The sequence below is a fragment of the Mesocricetus auratus genome, unplaced genomic scaffold, assembly GCF_017639785.1.
Source record: "Mesocricetus auratus isolate SY011 unplaced genomic scaffold, BCM_Maur_2.0 Super-Scaffold_100008, whole genome shotgun sequence".
Lineage (NCBI taxonomy): Eukaryota > Metazoa > Chordata > Mammalia > Rodentia > Cricetidae > Mesocricetus > Mesocricetus auratus.
In genome coordinates this window covers 32,210,326-32,232,148 of record NW_024429192.1, presented here as the reverse complement: position 1 = coordinate 32,232,148, position 21,823 = coordinate 32,210,326, and positions in this window count along the sequence as shown.

Below are 21,823 nucleotides of genomic sequence, written 5' to 3'. Positions count from 1 at the left end.
GGAACTGGAACCATATCTCAAGTAAAACAAAGAATGAGATGGATTGATTGTATAGGTCCAGAAGGATAGAGAGGCAGACTGAGGCCATATGTCACAGATATTGTTATAAATCTCTGGCATCATGATTTATTGCAACAATGGAATACACAGATTAACATTCCTCCTATATCAGATATGAATCATGAACAAGCTCTTAGTGGTAGAACAATGTTGTAAGGCACTAAAGAAAACAAATATCAAACATACAGGCTGTACAGAAAGAGGATGATAGTGCCACACCCACAGAGGAACCAAAAACACTACACTTATAATGGATAACAGATGAATCTGTCAGTTTAGGGCAATGGTATATGACCTCTGGGAAGCTAGAGCCTTTAGAAAAGTTGGTTCAGGAACAGCTAAATGCTGTACATATTGAAGAATCTACCAATCCATGTATTTTTTTTCAAAAAGAAGTCTGGTATGTGGAGGATTCTTACTGACCTGAGATCCATCAATAAAGTAATTCAGCCTAAGGGCACTCTCAAGCCTGGGATGTGATAAACTTCTCTGATAGCTAAAGGACAGCCTATTATAGTAATTGATCAAAAAGACTGCTTCTTCACTATATGTTACACGAAAAGGATAGGGAAAATTTTGTCTTCACAGTGCCTACATATGACAATTCTCAACCAGTACAGAGATTTCAATAGAAGGTTTTGCCACAAGGAATATTAAGTAGTCCTACTTTGTGCCAGTATTTTGTGCAAAAACCTTTGGAAATAATTCTCAAACAATTTCCACAATCCATAATTTACCATTATATGGATGATACACTGCTGGTTGATACAAAAGAAGGAATGTTGGAAACGATGTTTGAGGCGGTAAAGGAAATTTTACCTCACTGGGGATTACAGATTGCCCCAGAAAAAATACAAAGAGGAGATCCTATTAATTATTTGGATTATAAAATAGATGTACAGAAAAGTAGACCACAAAAAGTACAGAACAGAAGATATTGTTACCAAACTCTTAATAGTCTTCAAAAACTGCTAGGAGAAATTTCTTAACTACAGGCAATTATTGGAGTAGAAGGTCATTATTCAAAACACCTGAAAATAGCCTCAAAAGGAGACAAGGACTTAAATAGTCCATGAATATTATCAACTCAGGCTGAATAAGAATTAGAATGGGTAGAAAAAAGAAAAAAGAATATGAGAAGCACATGTGGACCATGTGAATACAAAACTGGACTGCATTCTGGTTATTTTACCACTCAGAGAATAACCCTCAGGAATTTTAATGAATATGGAAGACACTATATTAGAATGGGTATTTCTGCCACATAAACAGAATAAAAAACTGAAGCAATACATAGAAAAGATCTCTGATTTGACACTGAAAGGTAATTTAAGTCTTTGTAAACTGACTGGAAAGGACCCAGCAGAAATTATTGTACCTTTAACAAATGAGGAAATTTTCTCCTTATGAAAGGATAATGAATAGTGGCAAAGGTCTTGCAGTAACTTTTTAAGAATGATTAGTAACAATTATCCCAAAACAGAGAGAATCAAATTCATGAAGAAAACACTTTGGATTCTTCCACATATTGTAAGAAAAACGCCTATCTCTGGAGATCATGCATTTTACACTGATGCAAACAAGTCAGGGAAGGCAGGTTTTAAATTGGTAAATATAAGTAAAGTAGTTCAAAGCCCTTACAACTCTGTACAAAAGGCAGAACCTCTCAATATGGATTCTCAGTATGCAGATAGAGTTGTCTTACACATTGAGAGTGCAGAGTTTGTTCCTGATGATACAGAATTAGCTGCATTGTTTCTACAATTACAAGAAACCATCAGAAAGAGAACCTATCCTATATGTATATAAGACGCACCAGATCTCATACTGGTCTGCCAGATCCTCCAGCACAAGGTAATGATTTAGAGTGAAGTATGTTGGAACCTTCAGAATTTCATAAGAAACACCATATTAACAGCAAAGTCTTAAAGAAGGACTTTTCTATCACTTGGAAACAAGCCAAGGAAATAGTAAGAAACTGCCCCACCTATTAATTTTATAACCAAACTACATTTCCAGCAGAGAGCAATGCCAAGGGTATTCACAGAAATGAAATCAGACAAATGGACATATTTCACTCTCCAGAATTTGTATGTTTGATATATATACACCATACCATACACATGTTTTCAGGCTACTGCCCTCAGCTCTGAAAAGACTGATTCTCTTATCACACATCTCTTAGAGTTGATGGCTGTTATGGGTATATCTTTACAAATAAAAACTGACAATGCTCCAGCATGTATTTCCAGCAATTTGGAACAATTTTTCAAATACTACAACATAAAACATACAATTGGCATACCTTACAATCCTATAAGATTAGCAATGATTGAGAGATCTAACAAAATTTTAAAAGAAATACTCCATAAACAGCCAGAGGGAACAAAGACCTCCCCAAACACTGATTACATAATGCCTTATTAACATTAAACTTTCTTAATGCTCATGAGAAAGGACACTGCCGAAAGACACTGGACTACCGAAAAAACTTCTGAACTATATCAACCGGTGTATTTCGAGGATGTTATGAGGATGTCAGTTTGGAAATCAGGATATGTGTTACACTGGGAAGAGGTTTTGCCTTTGTTATTAAAGAAGAAGAAAGTTTTGGATCCCATCAAAATTCATCAAGATTTTATCTGAACATGAGAAACCTCAGGAGGAGGAAAGATGACAGCTCATCCACAAGGTCATATTCTACTATGTGTAAGGACGCCTCATGAAGGGACACCCACCTCTAAACAGTGAAAAAATACTGGACACATGCATACTTGAAGAAGAGAAGATAGCTACCCAAAGATCCATCAAACAAAGAAGAATCCAATGTTTGGTATCAATGTCTAACTCTCTTAATTTAGTCCTTATAATATCTATTTATCTTTACTTCCTAATGCTCTTTTGGTCCCAATTCAATTAAACTGAAGATAGCCTTGGAATTGAGTTGGCTCTCCTCCTCTAAATGCAAGTGTATTGTTAAACTAGAATTCAGAATGTCTCTGTTATATAAAGGGCCATTGATATAAGACAGAAGAAACTAAAACTAGGGACTGTCATCTGTTTATACGCACTTCTTTCTCTGAAATTATAATTTCCCTCATATTTACTATCTTCCTTGTTGCCTTTCCCAGTATGCATGCATATAAAAGATGAAATTTGTTGTCATTAACATTTGAGTTTTCCACAGTGAACAAGGAATTTTCCAACAGCAATCTTCAAACACTTTGGAAAGAAAATGGGACCCCACTTCATCAAATCCACCTGATCTGACGTGATGCATCTGAACTGCCCCACATCATCGACTCCACCTAACAAGTACTATCCTGAAAGAGGTTTGGAACTACATCTGCTAGACACAACTCTGGACCAATGAACTGATATGGTGCATCGTCTGCAGTCTGGAAAGAGCCTCACACAAGAGCTTCAATCAACATTAGAACTTAAGTCAAGAACTTCAATCAAGCATCTCTCGCCAAACAGCGACTGGGTACAAATGTTATTGCCAGTCCACTTGAGACTTTCACTACACTAATATTTTCTTCCTACAGGATCCCATGAGATTGTAATTGCCCCATTTCAACAGGAAGTAGTTCTGAGAATACTACACCCCCTTTGCCTACTGTTGACATTACATGATAATTTATACCTGTTTAGAGTTAGTTTTCAATTATTTAGGGTTGGGATTGGAAGGAGGTGTTCAGACTTGGGCATCTCTTTCAGATAAGTTTAGGTTTAGATGGAATAGATATGCTTAGGTTGGGATATAGGTAGATTCTTATATCTTCTGGTAATTTATATTTTTTATCACAATTCATCATACTGTGCAAAGTTTTCTTTCTATGCATAAATTTCCTTATCATCTTCTATGTATATATGCTTTACACATGTTTGAGATATTTGTATATTGACACAATTTAGTTTTGTTTTAAATTTAAATATCTTTGTTAGACTAAAGTGGGAATTGTAGGGAAAGATTTTAGATACCGGTGGAGCTGACCATGCCCACTTTGGGTGTGGCTAGAGGCTGATATAGATGTGGAAATAAAAGGTGTTGCAGGAGAGATGCATGCTCTCTTTTTGGTTTCTGTCTGGACTCGGAAAGCTGCTGACTCCCCTGAGTTGCTAGTTTCTCTTGAAAGTACCTTCTACAACAAACAGTTACCTATACCATCATTAAGCATGTGATTTATCATACAACAGAAATTTATTTTGGTTTTATATCTGTTGAAAGAAAGTAGTTGCAAATGTAATATCTTAGTTAATCTTTAAATAAAGTTAAACTTTGTAGAATGATTCTTCTCATATATACTGTCAATATTCCTTTTTGGTTTGGAATTTTGCTTATGAGAAACACCAGGACAGAGAATTATAAAGACTCAAAAGAGAGAAGACAAAACAAAATACTATGAAAAGATTAGGAAAATGTTGTATTTGTTTGGGAAGATGTAAGATAAAGACTAGACTCTCCCTGTTTTTATGACTTAAAATAGAATTTAAAAAATACTATGTGGAAACATAGACAAAATTTAAACAGAGAATTCAGCATGCTTTAATGATGTAGATTATAAAACTTCACTTCACAGGAAGAAAGAATAGATTTATATATGGAATTCTACTGGTTCATGTTGTAACTCATAATGATTATCTTTGGCATCTTATTTATACTTTGGTTTGAAAGGATTTATTTCAGCTTATACTTCCACATTGCAGGACATCTTTGAATGATGTCAGAGAAAGAATCTGGAAGCAGGAACTGAAGCAGAGCCACTGAGGAAATCTCCTTATGTGCTGTTCCTCTTTAGCTTGCTTATCCTGCTTTGTTATATAACTCAGGACTGACTAACTAGGATCAGCCACACCCACAAATAGCCTGGACTCTCCAAAATCAATTAGTAATCAGGAAAGCATATTACAGATTGCCTAAAGTCAAAATTTATCAGGCATTCTCTCAATTGAGCCTCTGTTCTCCTATGACTCTATCTTGTCTCAAATTGAAAAAATTGCCTGTATGGAAATAATTCTCACAAGCTTGTTGGTTGTGTAATGTTCCACTTTCTCACACTGAAGGCTGTGTTAACCATTCATTTAGACATAAAAAAGGAAAAACAAAACAAAACAATGTGTGCTCACATCAAATAGGGCCCTACAGACAGGCAGAGCAGTGAAACAATTATAAGCATGTCTACCATGGTATGGCAATACTGTTATTTACAAGAGCATGAATAATTTACAAGTGACTGCACTGCTGGATAAAATTTTACAAACAGCAAAAATGAACTGCCTATGAACCTTGGAGGAGGGAATTGAGGTTCTGGGCTACTCCATGGTAAAAAGAACCATATACACATAAGGAGTCTCTGTGGGATGCTAATTACCCCACTCCTGTGCTAGTCACTTACCTGTACACAAAGTTGCTTATACTTCAAAGCTACAGCTATGTTGTACACTGTGAACAGTGTTCCATGTCATTTACATAAGAACAGAGTTTGATGAAATGCCTTACCAGAAAGGAGTTTACTTAAAAATCAACATTAGGAGAAACCAGCAGATCGAATGGTTCAGGGAGACCAGGTGACCAGCTGTTCTGGTGGGACCAGGTACAGCAGGCCCTGAATCCGGGCCTGTGTCCCAGTGCCTGGGGATCGCCTGAGAACTGCACAGAGCTTCCAAACCTGGCAGGAGCCAAGCACCCCAGATTCCAGGTCTTCTCTCTCACCAATGAGACCTGGAAACCAGCAGATCCAGTGGTTCAGGGAGCCCAGGGGACCAGCTGTTCCTGCGAGAGCAGGTACAACAGGCCCTTAATCCGGGCCTGTGTCCCAGTGCCTGGGGAATCACCTGGGAACTGCACAGAGCTTCCAATCCTGGCGGAAGCCAAACACCCCAGACTCCAGGTCTTCGCTCCCACCAACGAGACCAGGAAACCAGTGGACCCAGGGAAACCAGGGGACCAGCTGTGCTGGCAGGACCAGGTAAAACAGGCCCTACATCTGGGCATGTGTCCCAGTGCCTGGGGATTGCCTGGGAACTGCACAGAGCTTCCAATCCCGGTGAGAGCCAAGTACCCCATATTCCAGGTCTTTTCTTCCACCAATGGGACCAGGAAACTGGCAGATCCAGCAAAGGGGACCAGGTGGGAGGCTAAGAACCCCAGATTCCTGGTCTTCTTCTCCACCCACGGGAACAGAACGAGGATGAGGGATAGAAGAACTACCAGATTATTGGACTTGCTAGCACCCACCAGAAGGGAACTCTGGTCCTCTGACCACAAGACTGGTAAGGGGCTCTTTCTACACCCACCAGAAGAAGAGATAGGAAAGAGACAATACAAAAACACACTCAGCAACAGAAACACAAATATGAAACCGCCAGATTCTAGAGACTCCACACCTGCAAGACTCCAACATTACAATGCAAATGAAGCAGAAGAGAATGACCTTAAAACCACCTTCATGAAAATGATAGAGGTCCTAAAAGAGGATATAGGAAAATCCCTCAAAGAAATGGATGAAAAAACAAACCAAAAAATGCAAGACATGGAAGAAAAAACAAACCAAAAAGTGCAAGAAATGGAAGAAAAAACAAACCAAAAAAGGCAGGAAATGGAAGAAGAACCAAAGCAAAAAATGCAAGAAATGGAAGAAAAAGAAAACCAAAAAAAATAGAAGAAATGGAAGAAAAAAAAACAAAAATTTCAAGAAATGGAAGAAGAAACAAACCAAAAAATGCAAGAAATGGAAGAAAGAACAAACAATAAAATTCATAAAACACAACAAATGGACGAAAAGATAAACCCGATAATTGCAAGTAACAATGCAAACAGTGCAAGGGTTGGAAACTGAAATAGAGACAAGAAAAAAACCACAATCTGAAGATAGGTTGGAAATAGAACAGCTGGGCAAATGGTCAGATACTACCAATACAAGCATTACCAACAGAATACAAGAGATGGAAGAGAGAATCTCAGGTGTTGAATATACACTAGGAGAAATGGATTCATCAACCAAAGAAAATCTTAAGTCCAACAGATCCTTAACACAAAACATACAGGAAATATGGGACACCATGAAAAAACCAAACCTAAGAATAATAGGTATAGAACAAGGAGAAAACCACCTCAAAGGTGCAGAAAACATATTCAACAAAATCATAGAAGAAAACTTTCCCAACCTTAAGAAAGACATGCCAATGAAGGAACAAGAAGGTTACAGAACACCAAATAGAGTGGATCACAAAAAAAATCCCCTTGCCACATAATAACCAAGACCCCAAGTATACAGAATAAAGAAAGAATATTAAGAGCAGCTAAGGAAAAAGGCCAAGTAACATATAAAGGCAAACCAATCAGAATTACAACTGACTTCTCCAATGAAACCCGAAAGCCAGAAGGTTCGGATAGATATTCTACCAACACTAAGAGACCATGGATGACAGCCCAGACTACTATACCTGGCAAATCTCTCAATCACTATAGATGGAGAAAACAAGACAATCCATGACAAAACTAGATTTAAGCAATACATATCCACTAACTCAGCCCTACAGAAAGTTTTGGAAGGAAAAATCCAACCCAAGAAAGTTAACTACAACCAGAAAAACATAGGCATTAGAGAATCCCTCTCTACTAACAGCCAAAAGAACAAAGGGGTGAAATTCCACATATAATTCCACCATCAACAACCATTCCAAATCAACGAAGAATGAGCAATCAATGGTTCCTCAACATTAACGACCTTAACTCACCCATAAAATGACACAGGGTAGCAGAATGGATTCAAAGACAGAACCCATCCTTCTGCTGCATACAAGAAACACACCTCACCCTCAAAGACAGACATTACCTCAGAGTTAAAGGTTGGGAAAATTTTTCAATCAAATGTACCCAAGAAACAAGCAAGGGTAGCAATCCTAATATCTAACATATTAGATTTTAAAATAAAATCAATAAAAGGAGATGAAGGAGGTTTTTACATACACATCACAGGCAAAATCCACCAAGATGAAATGTCTAACCTTAACATCTATGCCCCAAGTACAAAGGCATCTACATTTGTATAAGAAACATTACTAAAACTTAAATCACAAAAAATTTAAATCACATATAAAGCCCCACACACTTATAGTGGGAGATTTCAACACACCACTCTCACCACTAGACAGGAATGCCAGACAGAAACTCAACAAAGAAGCAAAGGGTCTAATAGAAGTAATGACACAACTGGGATTAACAGACATCTATTGAACATTTCATCCACATAAAAAAGAATATAAATTCTTCTCACCACCACATGGAACCTGCTCAAAAATCGACCACATACTCGGCAACATATCAAACCTCAGCAGCTACAAAAAAATTGGAATAACTCCATGCATCTTATCAGACCACCATGCTTTAAAATTAGAATTCAACAACAACACAAATTGCAGAAAACCTACAAACTCATAGAAATTGAATAATGCTCAACTGCACCATCCCTGGGTCAAAGAAGAAATAAAAAAAGATATTAAAGACTTCCTCGAATTCAATGAGAATGAAGACACAACATACCCAAACCTATGGGACACTTTGAAAGCAGTGCTACTGGGGATGTTCATAGCACTAAGTGCGTACATGTAGAAACTGGAGAACAGTTACACTAGAGAATTAACAGCACAGCTGAATGCTCTAGAACACAAAGAAGTTAACTCCCCCAGGAGGAATAGACGCCAGGGAATAATCAAATTGATGGCTGTAATCAATAAAGCAGAAACTAGGAAATTGATACAAAGAAACAATGTAACAAAGAGTTGGTTCTTTGAGAAAATCAACAAGGTAGACAATCATTTATCCAACCTCACCAAACAGCAGAATGTGAACATGCAAATTAACATAATCAGAAACAAAAAGGGGGAAATAACAACGGACACTGAGGAAATCCAGAGAATCATCAGATCATACTTTGAAAACCTATCGAAAATTTAAAGGAAATAGAAAACTTTCTGGATATATATCAGCTGCCAAAATTAAATCAAGAAGAAATAAGCTATTTAAATAGACCTATAACCACTATGGAAATAGAAACAGTCATCAAAAATCTCCCAACTAAAAAAAACCCAGGGCCAGATGGCCTCAGTGCAGAATTCTACCAGAAATACAAAAGTCAGCTTATACCAATTCTTTTTTTTTTTTTTTTTTGGTTTTTCAAGACAGGGTTTCTCTGTATTGTTTTGGAGGCTGTCGGTCCAGCCTGGCCTCTAACTCACAGAGATCCACCTGCCTCTGCCTCCCAAGTGCTGGGATTAAAGGTGTGCGCCACCACCACCTGGCCATACCAATTCTTCTCAAAGTATTCCACGAAATAGAAGCCGAAGGGTCTTTGCCAAATTGTTTCTACGAGGCTTCAATAACCTTACTCCCCAAGCCACACAAAGACACAACTAAGAAAGAGAACTTCAGACCAATATCCCTCATGAACATTGATGCAAAAATACTCAATAAAATACTGGCGAATTGGATCCAAGAACACATCAAAACAATCATTCACCACGATCAAGTAGGTTTCATCCCAGGGATGCAGGGATGGTTCAACATACGAAAATCCATCAACGTAATCCACCATATAAACAAGCTGAGAAAGAAAAATCACATGATCAGCCCACTAGATGTTGAAAAAGCCTTTGACAAAACCCAACACGCCTTCATGATAAAGGTTCGGGAGAGATCAAGGATAACAGGAACATACCTAAACATAATAAAAGCTATATACAGTAAACCAACAGCCAACATCAAACTAAATGGAGAGAAACTCAGAACAATTCCTCTAAAATCAGGAACAAGACAATGCTGCTGCTCTCTCCATCCCTCTTCAATGTAGTACTTGAAGTTCTAGCCAGAGCAATAAGACAACAAAAGGAGATCAAAGGGATACAAATTGGAAAGGAAGAGGTCAAACTTTCACTATTTGCAGATGATATTATAATTTATATAAGTGATCTTAAAAACTCTACCAGGGAACTTCTACAGCTGATAAATACCTTCAGCAAAGTGGCAGGATACAAGATCAACTCAAGAAAATCAGTAGCCCTACTATATGCAGATGATAAAAGGGTTGAGAAAGAAATCAGAGAAACATCTCTCTTTACAATTGCCACAAGCACAACATAAAGTATCATCGGGTAACACTAACCAAACAAGTGAAAGACCTGTATTGAAAAAACTTTGAGTCTTTAAAGAAAAAAATTAAAGAAGGTACTAGAAAATGGAAAGATCTCCCATGCTCTTGGATAGGTAGGATCAACGTAGTAAAAATGGTTATCTTGCCAAAATCATTCTACAGATTCAATGCTATCCCCTTTGAAATCCCAGCACAATTCTTCACAGACCTTGAAAGAACAATTCTGAAGTTTATATAGAAAAACAAAAGACACAGGATGGCCAAAACCACCCTGTCCAACAAGGCAACATCCGGAGGCATCACCATCTCTGACTTCAAGCTCTATTATAAATCTATAGTCCTTAAAACAGCTTGGTATTGACACAAAAACAGGTGTACCAATGGAATAGAATAAAATCCCTGATATTAACCCACACACATATGAACACTTGGTTTTTGATAAAGAATCTAAATTTATGCAATGGTTAAAAGAAAGCATGTTCAACAAATGGTGCTAGCATAACTGAATGCTGGCATGTAGAAAACTGCAGATAGACCCATGTCTATCGCCATGAACAAAACTTAAGTCCAAAGGGATTAAAGACATCAATATAAACCCAGTCACATTGAACCTTTTAGAAGAGAAATTGATAGGTACCCTTGAAAAACTTGTTACAGGAGACTGCTTCCTGAGCATAACACCAGTAGTACAGACACTGAGATCGGCAATTAATAAATGGGATCTACTGAAGCTGAGAAGCTTCTGCAAGCATAGGACACAGTCAACAAAACAAAAAGGCAGCCCACAGAATGGAAAAAGTTATTCAGTAACCCCACATCTGACAGAGGGCTGATCTCCAAAATTTACAAAGAACTCAAGAAGCAAGTCTCCAAAACACCAAAGGATCCAATTAAAAAGTGGGCTACAGAAATAAATAGAGAATTCGCAATAGAGGAGACTACAATGGCTCACAAATACTTGAGAAAGTGCTCAACATCCCTATCCATCATGGAAATGCAAATCAAAACAACTCTTAGATACCATCTTACTCCTGTTAGAATGGCTAAAATCAAAAACACCAATGACATTTTATGCTGAAGAGGATGTGGAGATAGGGGAACACTCCTCTACTGCTGGTGGGAGTGCCAACGTCTGCAGTCACGATGGAAATCAGTATGGAGATTCCTCATGAAAATGGCAATCAGTCTACCACAAGACCCAGTAATTCCACACTTAAGCATATACCCAAAATATGCACATTCATACAACAAGGGCATCTGCTCCACTATGTTTATAGCAGCACTATTTTTAGTAGCCGTAACATGGAAGCAACCTGGATGCCCCTCAACTGAAGAGTGGATAGAGAAAATGTGGCACATTTACACAATGGAGTACTATTCAGCAGAATAAAAAAAATGGAATCTTGATATTTGCAGGCAAATGAATGACAGTAGAAGAAACCATCCTGAGTGAGGTAACCCAGTCACAAAAACACAAATCAGTTATGTAATTACTGATATATGGATTTTAGACATGAATCATGGGAATGCCAGTCTACAATGCCACTGCCAGAGAAGGTGGAATGAAGCAAGTTCTTCTGAGCAGATTGGGAGTACAGGGTGGAGGAGGGTAATTGGAGCCAGGAAAAAGAGGGAGAGAAGAGGAAGGAAGAGGAAGGATCAGGAAGGTTGAGTTGGGGAAAGAATAGAGGAGAGCAGGAAAGGAGATACCATAATAGGGGAGACATTGTAGGTTTTAGGGGAGATCTGGCACTAGTGAGATCTCCAGAAATCTACAAGGATGACACCAACTGGCAAACTAAGCAGTAGTGGAGAGACTACATTAAATGTCCCTCCTTAATAATGATTTTGACGACTGTCGTCTTACATTCCATCCTAGAACCTCCACCCAGTGACAGGAGGAAGCAGAGGCAGACACCCACAGCTAAACACTGAACTGAACTCCTGGAACCCAGTGACAGAAAGGGAGGAGTGATGAGCAAAGGAGTCAAGACTGGGTTGGTGAAACCCAGAGAAACAGCTGACCTTAACAAGGGGAAGATATTAGTCCCCAGACTGATGGCTGAGAGGCCAGCATGGGACTGATCCAGACCCCCTGAATGTGGGTGTCAATGAGGAGACTCAGGCAATCTATGTGTTTTTTGGGTAATAGATCTGTAATTATTCCTGGCATACAAATGGACTTTGGGGACCCATCCCACAATGAGGGATGCTTTCTCAATCTGGACACTTTGGGGAGGGCCTGGGCCCTACCAGGAATGAAATGACAGACTCTAGAGATCACCCAGGGAGGGCCTTAGCCTTCCTAGGGAATGGAGTGGGGATTGGGTGGGGGGGCTGGGCGGGTTGGTGGGGGTGAGTGGGTATGGAGGGAAGGGAGATGGAGCTGGGACTAACATGAGAAGCAAGCTTGTTCCTAATTTAAATATATAATAAAAAGACAGAAAAAACAGTATGTAGTAGCTAAGTTAAATGGGGTAAAAAAGGGACAAAAGGGAAAAATCCCATAAAGTTTATAATAGTTTCTTTTTAGATTCCTCTTTGCAGTATCGGTGTTTATTTCTTTTTTTTTCTTTCTTTCTTTCTTTTTTTTTTTTGGTTTTTCGAGACAGGGTTTCTCTGTATTGTTTTGGAGGCTATCCGTCCAGCCTGGCCTCGAACTCACAGAGATCTGCCTGCCTCTGCCTCCCGAGTGCTGGGATTTCGGTGTTTATTTCTATTGGTGACAACTAAGTAACTTTATAAAATATGTTTTAGAGTTCTGTGCATGATAAAGAACCACAGAAAAACTTGCCCACTAATCTTGACTCCTAAGAACTACTGACTGACATAGAGTGTGTATGAGCAATGCAGAGAATTGACGGCTGGCTTGTTAAGTAAAGACAATAGCAGGCCTGTTTGAGTGATAGATCAGTAGTTCTGTTTAGCTCAGGCTGAAGAAGCAGGTGTGAGTAACAAGACACCAGCACCATTGAAGTGAAACCTTTGCTTTACTGTGAGAATTGATGCTGGCTAGTGGGAGCTGAGAAATGACAGACAATTAAGAAGGAACCAGCATCACCGAGATGAAATCTGGGAAGTGTTTTCTCAGAGGAACCATAAAGAAGCTGTAGTCCCAAGGGAACCAAAGATATATCTCAAGCTGTTGCTAATCTGATAATGTGCAGTGTTCTTACGGAAAGTACCGGTTTTGAAGGTATGGAGGCCACTGGGGAAGGTGCTGTCTCAGTGCCATCTCAGCTGTGTTGGAAGCTCGAGGGTTGAAGAGAAAGAAACTGAGTCTTAGTACTGTGCTTTGGAAACAGTTGCTGAAGAGACAGATCTTTGGAGAAGCTACTGGTTAAGGCAAAACCTAGTTGTAGCAGATACCCCAGGATTTTAGAGATGCTACAGGTGACCATGAAAGACATTAGCAGCTGTGGAACGGAGCCTACTAAGCAATCTCTGAGAGCTGTCGATGGCAGAGAACTGGCGTTGTCCTTAGGATCCCAAAGGACCTTTAGTAGTTCCCAGAGGAAAAGCAGTGAACTTTGTACAATATTCTTGCTTTGTCCCGACTGTGGCTCTTTTCCCCTTCTCTCTTGAAAGAATAAAGCCTTAACCTTGTTTTGTTGTCAAAGGAGCCCAAAGTTGAAAACCTTCAACTGAGGTGTGCGTTGATGGCACACGCCTTTAATCCCAGTATTTGGGAGGCAGAGGCAGGAGGAACTCTGTGAGTTTGAGGCCAACCTGATCAACAGAGCCAGACAGGCTCCAAAACAATACAGAGAACCCCTGTCTCAAAAAACTATAATAAATAAATAAAACAAGCAAACAAACAAAAACCTTCAACTGTCTTCAAAATTCTTTGATCTTTAAAGGAGATTTTAGTGATTTTAAAGAGACTGATCTTGTATATTATTTCGATTTGTAAACACTGTGGGCCATTTAAACATTGAGATGTTTTATATTTTCATATTAATACTAACGGGACATCCTGACATCTTGATGAAAGACCCCAGCCCAGCCTACACAGGCAAGCTGAGGCTCATGGAAAATTCCGTTTCCCCCACAGCTGAATAGTCCTTGCTATCAGAAGGGAGAGTGCCCAAGGACACGGGCTTTGGGTGTCTGTTGTGACCAAATGGCCAGCCCAGCAAGATTGGGCAAGCACAGAGACCTATTGTTCCTCAGATAGGGCCAAGGCCGAGACTTGAGTTCTGAGAGAAACCTTAATTGCCCTCGTTCTGAGCCCCAGCCTCATTTAAATTGCCCAATCAGGGTCCGGTAACTAGGCTTCTCGCTTCTGTACTGCGCTTTTTGCTATAAAAGGACCCCTGAGTCCCCAGCTCGGGGCTCTCAGTTCCCGAGACTGAGATGCCCCGGGTACCCGTGTATTATCAATAAAGCCTCTTGCTGTTGCATCCAAGCTCGTGGTCTCGGTGTTCCTTGGGTTCGGGTCTCCCTCCCGTGAAAGTCCCCCGCTTGGGGTCTTTCATTTGGTGCATTGGCCGGGAAGTGAGACCCTGCCCAGGGACCACCGACCCACTTCTGGGAGGTAAGAATTGTCCGGACTAAATTTCTGTTGTTTCTGTTGTCTGCTGTCTGTCTGTCTATGCCTGTTGTTTTATCGCGCCTGCGTCTGTAATATACAGCTGTATACATCTGTATCTGACCGCAGCTCCAGGAGACGTCCTGGTAGCGTCTGGAGTCCTTAGGGACTCGTCTGTTTGGGGTAGATGTCAATCTGCCCCGTCTGGAGTCCTTAGGGACTCGTCTGTTTGGGGTAGATGTCAATCTGCCCCATCTGGAGTCCTTAGGGACTCGTCTGTTTGGGGTAGATGTCAATCTGCCCCGTCTGGAGTCCTTAGGGACTCGTCTGTTTGGGGTAGATGTCAATCTGCCCCGTCTGGAGTTCTTAGGGACTCGTCTGTTTGGGGTAGATGTCAATCTGCCCCGTCTGTATCTGGAGTTCTTAGGGACTCGTCTGGTTGGGGTAGATGCCTAGGAATCTGCCCCGTCTGTTTGCGGAAGTCCCGCTGGCCGAGGGAGTTTCCATCCTGATAGGGGACAAGGACGGGAGCACGAGGCCCCCGTCCCCGAGCCCATCTGAGTTTTTGCCTTTGACTTTCGTCAAAGCCGCGCAGCGAAAATCTGTTTGTTTTTGTTTCTTATCTGTTCGTCCGTCTTAGTGTCGTTTGTCATCGCTCTCGAGAAAATGGGCCAGACAGTTACCACTCTGCTTAGCCTGACCCTTTCACATTGGCAACAGGTCCAGGAGTACACTCACAACCGGTCTGTCGATGCGCGCAAGAAGCAATGGATCATCTTTTGCCCTTCTGAATGGCCAACTTTTGATGTTGGCTGGCCACGAGATGGCACCTTTAACCCTCAAATTATTTTCCAGGTGAAAGAGAAAGTCATGGATCCTGGACCCCAGGGCCACCCGGACCAAGTACCCTATATAGTTACCTGGGAAGTGCTGGTCTATGACCCTCCTCCTTGGGTGTGCCCTTTGTACACCCAGGAGGTCACTCCTCCTCCTCTCCCCTAACCCCCTGGCCTCCAGACTGCGAGGCCACAGGGAGCAGCCTGCTCCGGATTCAACCGCCCTGCCTCCGGACGGGCCATGATGGCCAGTTGCAGTACTGGCCGTTCTCTGCCTCAGATCTTCATAATTGGAAAAATAATAACCCCTCCTTTTCAGCAGACCCCGTGAGACTGACTGATCTATTGGAGTCGGTTCTTACTACCCATCAGCCCACCTGGGATGATTGCCAACAGCTTTTACAGGTCCTCCTAACTTCGGAGGAGAGACAGCGGGTCCTTCTTGAAGCCCGGAAGAATGTTCCTGGGACAAATGGACAACCTATGCAGCTTCCAAATGAAATTGATGCTGCTTTCCCCCTTGACCGCCCAGACTGGGACTTCACCATTGAGGCAGGTAGGACCCATCTATGTCTTTATTGCCAGTTGCTTGTAGCGGGTCTCCGAGAGTGCCCTACAAATTTGGCCCAGGTAAGACAGATAGTTCAGAAGGCAGAGGAATCGCCAGCTGCATTTTTAGAAAGACTTAAGGAAGCTTACAGAATGTATACCCCATATGACAGGGGTATACACTACCAGATGTATTGAGGGAGACAGAACACATTTTTTTAATGAAAAGAGAAGCTCAGAGAGAGAGAGAGAAAAGATGGAGACAGAATGTCAGAGACAGGAAATGAGAGAGAGGGAGATAGCAAGGAACAAGAAGCGTAACAGAGAAATGACTAAACTGTTGGCCACAGTAGTCGCAGAGCAGAGACAGGATAGGCAGAGAGAGGGACAAAGGGGGCCTCACTTAGAAAGAAGGACCTTTCAGAGACCCAACCCCCCTGCCGGTCCCCCTGGAACACTCCCCTGTTGCCAGTCAAGAAGCCAGGAACCAATGACTATAGGCCGGTCCAGGACCTCCGGGAAGTCAATGAGTGGGTTGAGGACATACACCCCACAGTCCCCAATCCCTATAACCTCCTGAGTGGACTGCCACCTGACTATGTTTGGTACTCAGTCCTGGATTTAAAGGATGCCTTCTTCTGCCTGTGATTACACAAAGACAGTCAGCCACTGTTTGCCTTTGAATGGCAGAATGCAGACCTGGGAATCTCGGGACAACTTTGACTGGGGGGGGAGAGCCAGGAAAAAGCCTTCATGGACATCAAGAAGGCTCTGCTCTGCTCCCCAGCTCTGGGGTTACCTGATCTGACTAAACCCTTTGACAAATTGACTTTGGGGCAGCCTTTGACTATCTATGCCCCCCCCCTCTATGGAGGCAGTCATCAGGCAGCCACCGGGCCGCTGGCTCACCAATGCCAGGATGACCCATTACCAGACTCTGTTGCTGGACAAGGACCAAATTCACTCCGGGGCTCCGGTGACCCTAAACCCCGCCTCGCTACTTCCCCCTTCCTGGGGAAGCAGAGACTCATGACTGCTTGCAGGTCCTGGCTGAGGTCCATGGGACGAGAGCTGACCTCATGGATCAACCCCTTCCCAACCCCGACCATGTCTGGTTCACGGACGGAAGCAGCTTTGTACATCAAGGGGAGGGAGCCAAGACTGCGGGGACAGCCACGGCTCGGAAACGCTGGAGCGCGCGCTGTGGGGGATGGAGGGGGGGGGGCAGGGCGGAAGCGAGCCAACGCTGAGGAAGGAGCAGCGTGGCCCAAGGCCGGGAGCCGAGCGGAAAGCAGGAGCGGCTGCGAGTGCCAGCAGCCTCTGGTTTCTTCCGTGACTGGGTCCCACCTCTGTTAACACAGGCTCTGAGACTGGCAGAAGGTAAGAAACTCACTGTCTACACAGACAGCCGCTATGCTTTTGCCACAGCTCACATCCATGGTGAAATTTATAGGTGAAGGGGGCTATTAACCTCAGAGGGCAGAGACATTAAAAACAAAAAGGAAATCCTGGCCCTCCTAGATGCTCTGCATCTGCCAACCGCCCTCAGTATCATACATTGCCCAGGGCATCAGAAAGGCGACAGTCCAGTCGCCCGGGGAAACCGGAGGGCAGACCTGGCCGCCCGGGAGGCTGCCCTGGCTTTGGAAAGCAGCAGTCACCTCCTCCAGGCAGCTGTAGTCCCTGTAACTAATGAGGCTTCCGAGAAGACCTCCCCGTAATGGGACTATGAGATAAAAGACATCAAGGCCATGAAAAGACTAGGGGCGACCCGAGTACATGATGGTCTCTGGACCTATCAAGGAAAAGCGGCCCTTCCCCGCCTAATGACTAGATATCTGGTTAACAGCCTACACAAACTCACTCATTTGAGCTCCAGGAAAATGCAAGAACTATTAGCCCGGGAAGAAAATACCCGCCACCTGTTGGGAAAATACTAAAGCAAGTGACTGAGCGATGTGACGCCTGCGCCCGCGTAAATGCGACCAGGCTAAAGCTACCCATGGGGACCCGAGCTCGGGGGCACCGGCCTGGGGTGCACTGGGAAATAGATTTCACAGACCTCCTGGTTTTTGTTGACACCTTCTCGGGATGGACTGAAGCCTACCCCACCAAGCACAAGACGACAAAGGTGGTCACCAAGAAACTTCTTGAAGAAATCATCCCCCGTTACGGAATGCCACAGGTATTGGGGACAGACAACGGGCCTGCCTTTGTTTCTCAGGTAAGTCAGTCTGTGGCCACCTTGTTGGGGATTGATTGGAAATTGCATTGTGCTTACTGACCCCGAAGCTCAGGACAGGTAGAGCAAATGAATAGAATCATTGAGGAGACTCTAACTAAATTATCGCTTGCAGCTGGCACTAAAGACTGGGTCCTCTTCCTCCCCCTTGCCCTCTATTGTGCCCGGAATACACCGGGCCCCCATGGCCTCACCCCTTTTGAGATTTTACATGGAACCACCATTCCCTTTGTTCAGTTCTTTGACCAAGATATTTCTGACTATGCCAATTTCCCCTCTCTTCAAGCTCACCTGCAGGCACTCCAGTTGGTCCAGCAGGAAGTCTGGAAGCCCCTGGCCCAAGCCTACTGAGACCAGAGGAGACACCCTATCGTCCCCCACTCCTATTGCGTGGGAGACAGCGTTTTGGTCCGACGCCACCAGGCTAAGAACCTTGAACCCCGCTGGAAGGGACCATACACTGTCCTGTTGACCACCCCTACTGCTCTCAAGGTGGACGGGATTGCTGCTTGGATACATGCCTTGCATGTAAAAGCTGCCTCCCCTGAGGATCCGGACCCAGGATGGAAGGTTCAGCGCACTCAAAATCCTCTAAAAATAAAACTTACCCGCTCCTCTCCCTCCTGCTAATAGCCCTCCTCATAAAATCAGACACTGGTGTGGCCTCCAGTCCCCATACCATTTATAAATTAACCTGGGAGGTTCTCTCCCAAGTGTGGGAGGTCATTTATGCTGTCACGGAACCACATGCACTTGGGACATGGTGGCCTACTCTGTGGCCTGAATTTTGTGATTTAGTAGCAGGGTTGGACACTTGGGACATTCCCCTTTGCCACCCAAAGGCATGCGCCAGTGGCTCCCACTTTTACAGACGTCGACGTGCACTCATGGACTCCAGAGAAACCACCCCTGGGTGTGTTGATCAAAGAGCCAGAGAGCAGCTAAGTTCAAAGGACTTCTATGTCTGCCCCCGAGATGGGCGTGCCTGGCAACAGGCCCAGAAATGTGGGGGATATGACTACTTTTTCTGTGCATCTTGGGGGTGCGAGACCACAGGGGACGCATATTGGAGGCCGTCCTCATCCTGGGATAAAATACAAGTACGCAGAGGCTGGGACAAAGGACAATCTGGAATGATAGGTATGCCTCTTGCCATTTCCTTCACTGCGCAGGGAAAGCAAGCCCCGGACTGGCAGACTGGGTATACTTGAGGTTTGCGTTGGTATCTGTACGGGCCAGACAAGGGGGGTAATCTTCAAAATCAGATGTAAGTTGGCTCCTGTCAATTCACAGGCCATAGGCCCTAACCAGGTCCTTGCTGATCAAAAGCAGCCTAGCCTACTCATGCCCAAGGCTGATACCAGGCCCCTGACCCTGCCTCACTCCCAAACCCCCCTCCTCGGGTCCCCCCCCCCTTAAAGGCACGGGAAATAGAATATTAGCCCTGATCCAAGGGACATATGCCACTCTGAATTTAACTCGCCCAGATAAGACTAAGGAATGCTGGCTTTGTCTGACTCCGCAACCTCCCTATTATGAAGGCTTAGCGGTTGTGGGCAAATATACAAATCAGGCCACAGCCGAGGCTCTTTGTGGGACAGCCATGCAACATAAATTAACCATCTCAGAAGTGTCTGGAAAGGGGCTATATATAGGTAAAGTCCCCGCTACGCATCAAGGACTATGCAATGCTACTGAGCCTTTGCCCCAAAGTGGCCGCTACTTGATAGCCCCCAATGGGACATATTGGGCATGCAACACTGGATTAACCCCTTGTGTCTCCACCACGGTACTTAATACCACCGTTGACTATTGTGTTCTGATCGAATTATGGCCTAAGGTAATTTACCACCCCTCTGACTATGACTTGATAAGAACTGGCCGCAGTGAGAGGGAACCTATCTCCATCACTACTGCCATCCTACTAGGGGGATTAACCATGGGAGGCATAGCAGCAGGAATAGGAACCGGTACTGCCGCACTGCAGGAAACTAAACAGTTCCAACTCCTACAACAAGTAATGTGTGCAGATGTTCGGTCTTTAGAGGAATCTGTCGCTGCCCTGGAGAAGTCTCTGTCCTCCCTGGCAGAAGTAGCCCTCCAAAATAGAAGGGGACTAGACCTCTTATTTTTACAGCAGGGGGGAATTTGTGCGGCCCTTAAAGAAGAATGCTGCTTTTACGCAGACCATAAAGGAGTGGTAAGAGACAACCTGGCCAAGATAAAAGAAAGGCCATCGGTTGTACAATCACTGGTCTTGACTCAACAATACCAGCAGCTAAAGCAAAGGGATCTCGAGATGGCAGAAACCCCTGAATGAAAGATTCCATTCAGTTACAAGAGCAATGGGGGAATGAAAGACCCTGGCCCAGCCTACACAGGCAAGCTGAGGCTCATGGAAAATTCCGTTTCCCCCACAGCTGAATAGTCCTTGCTATCAGAAGGGAGAGTGCCCAAGGACACGGGCTTTGGGTGTCTGTTGTGACCAAATGGCCAGCCCAGCAAGATTGGGCAAGCACAGAGACCTATTGTTCCTCAGATAGGGCCAAGGCCGAGACTTGAGTTCTGAGAGAAACCTTAATTGCCCTCGTTCTGAGCCCCAGCCTCATTTAAATTGCCCAATCAGGGTCCGGTAACTAGGCTTCTCGCTTCTGTACTGCGCTTTTTGCTATAAAAGGACCCCTGAGTCCCCAGCTCGGGGCTCTCAGTTCCCGAGACTGAGATGCCCCGGGTACCCGTGTATTATCAATAAAGCCTCTTGCTGTTGCATCCAAGCTCGTGGTCTCGGTGTTCCTTGGGTTCGGGTCTCCCTCCCGTGAAAGTCCCCCGCTTGGGTCCTTTCATTGAGAACATCAAGAAATGAACAGTTAAGATTGAATTGTTATGTGTTTTTGTGTCATGTTGAAATGGACCAATTGGTTTTATTTATTTGTTGAGTTTTACTGTTGTTGGTGGCTTTTTTTGTTTGTTTGTTTTTGGCTTTGTTTTCAACTTGACACAAGTTAAAGTTAACAAGGAAAAGAAAACTCAGCTGAGAAAAGTCCTTCATCCAGATTGTCTGTAACCAAGTCCATAGGATGTTTTCTGGAGTAGTGTTTTGGTATATGGGTCCAGTCCATTGTGTGGGGAGTGGGTACCAGCCTGGAACCGGAAGTTGTGAGTTGTATAAGAAAGATTTTACAAGCCACAGGGAGTATGCCATCATGCAACATTCCTCCATGACTGCTTCTCCAGTTCCTTGCTCAATTTCCTGTTCTGACTTCCTGCTAAATTGGAGTAGGATCTGAGAGTTTTAATATGAAACAATCCTTTGTTTCCCAAGTTGTATTTTGTTATCATATTTATTACAGCAATAGAAACCCTAAGACTGTCAGGTACATAGAAAATTTACCTAGACAATTAGCTACGTAATTCACTTAAGTGCAGTTTTTCAAGTGCTTTGTTTGTTTTT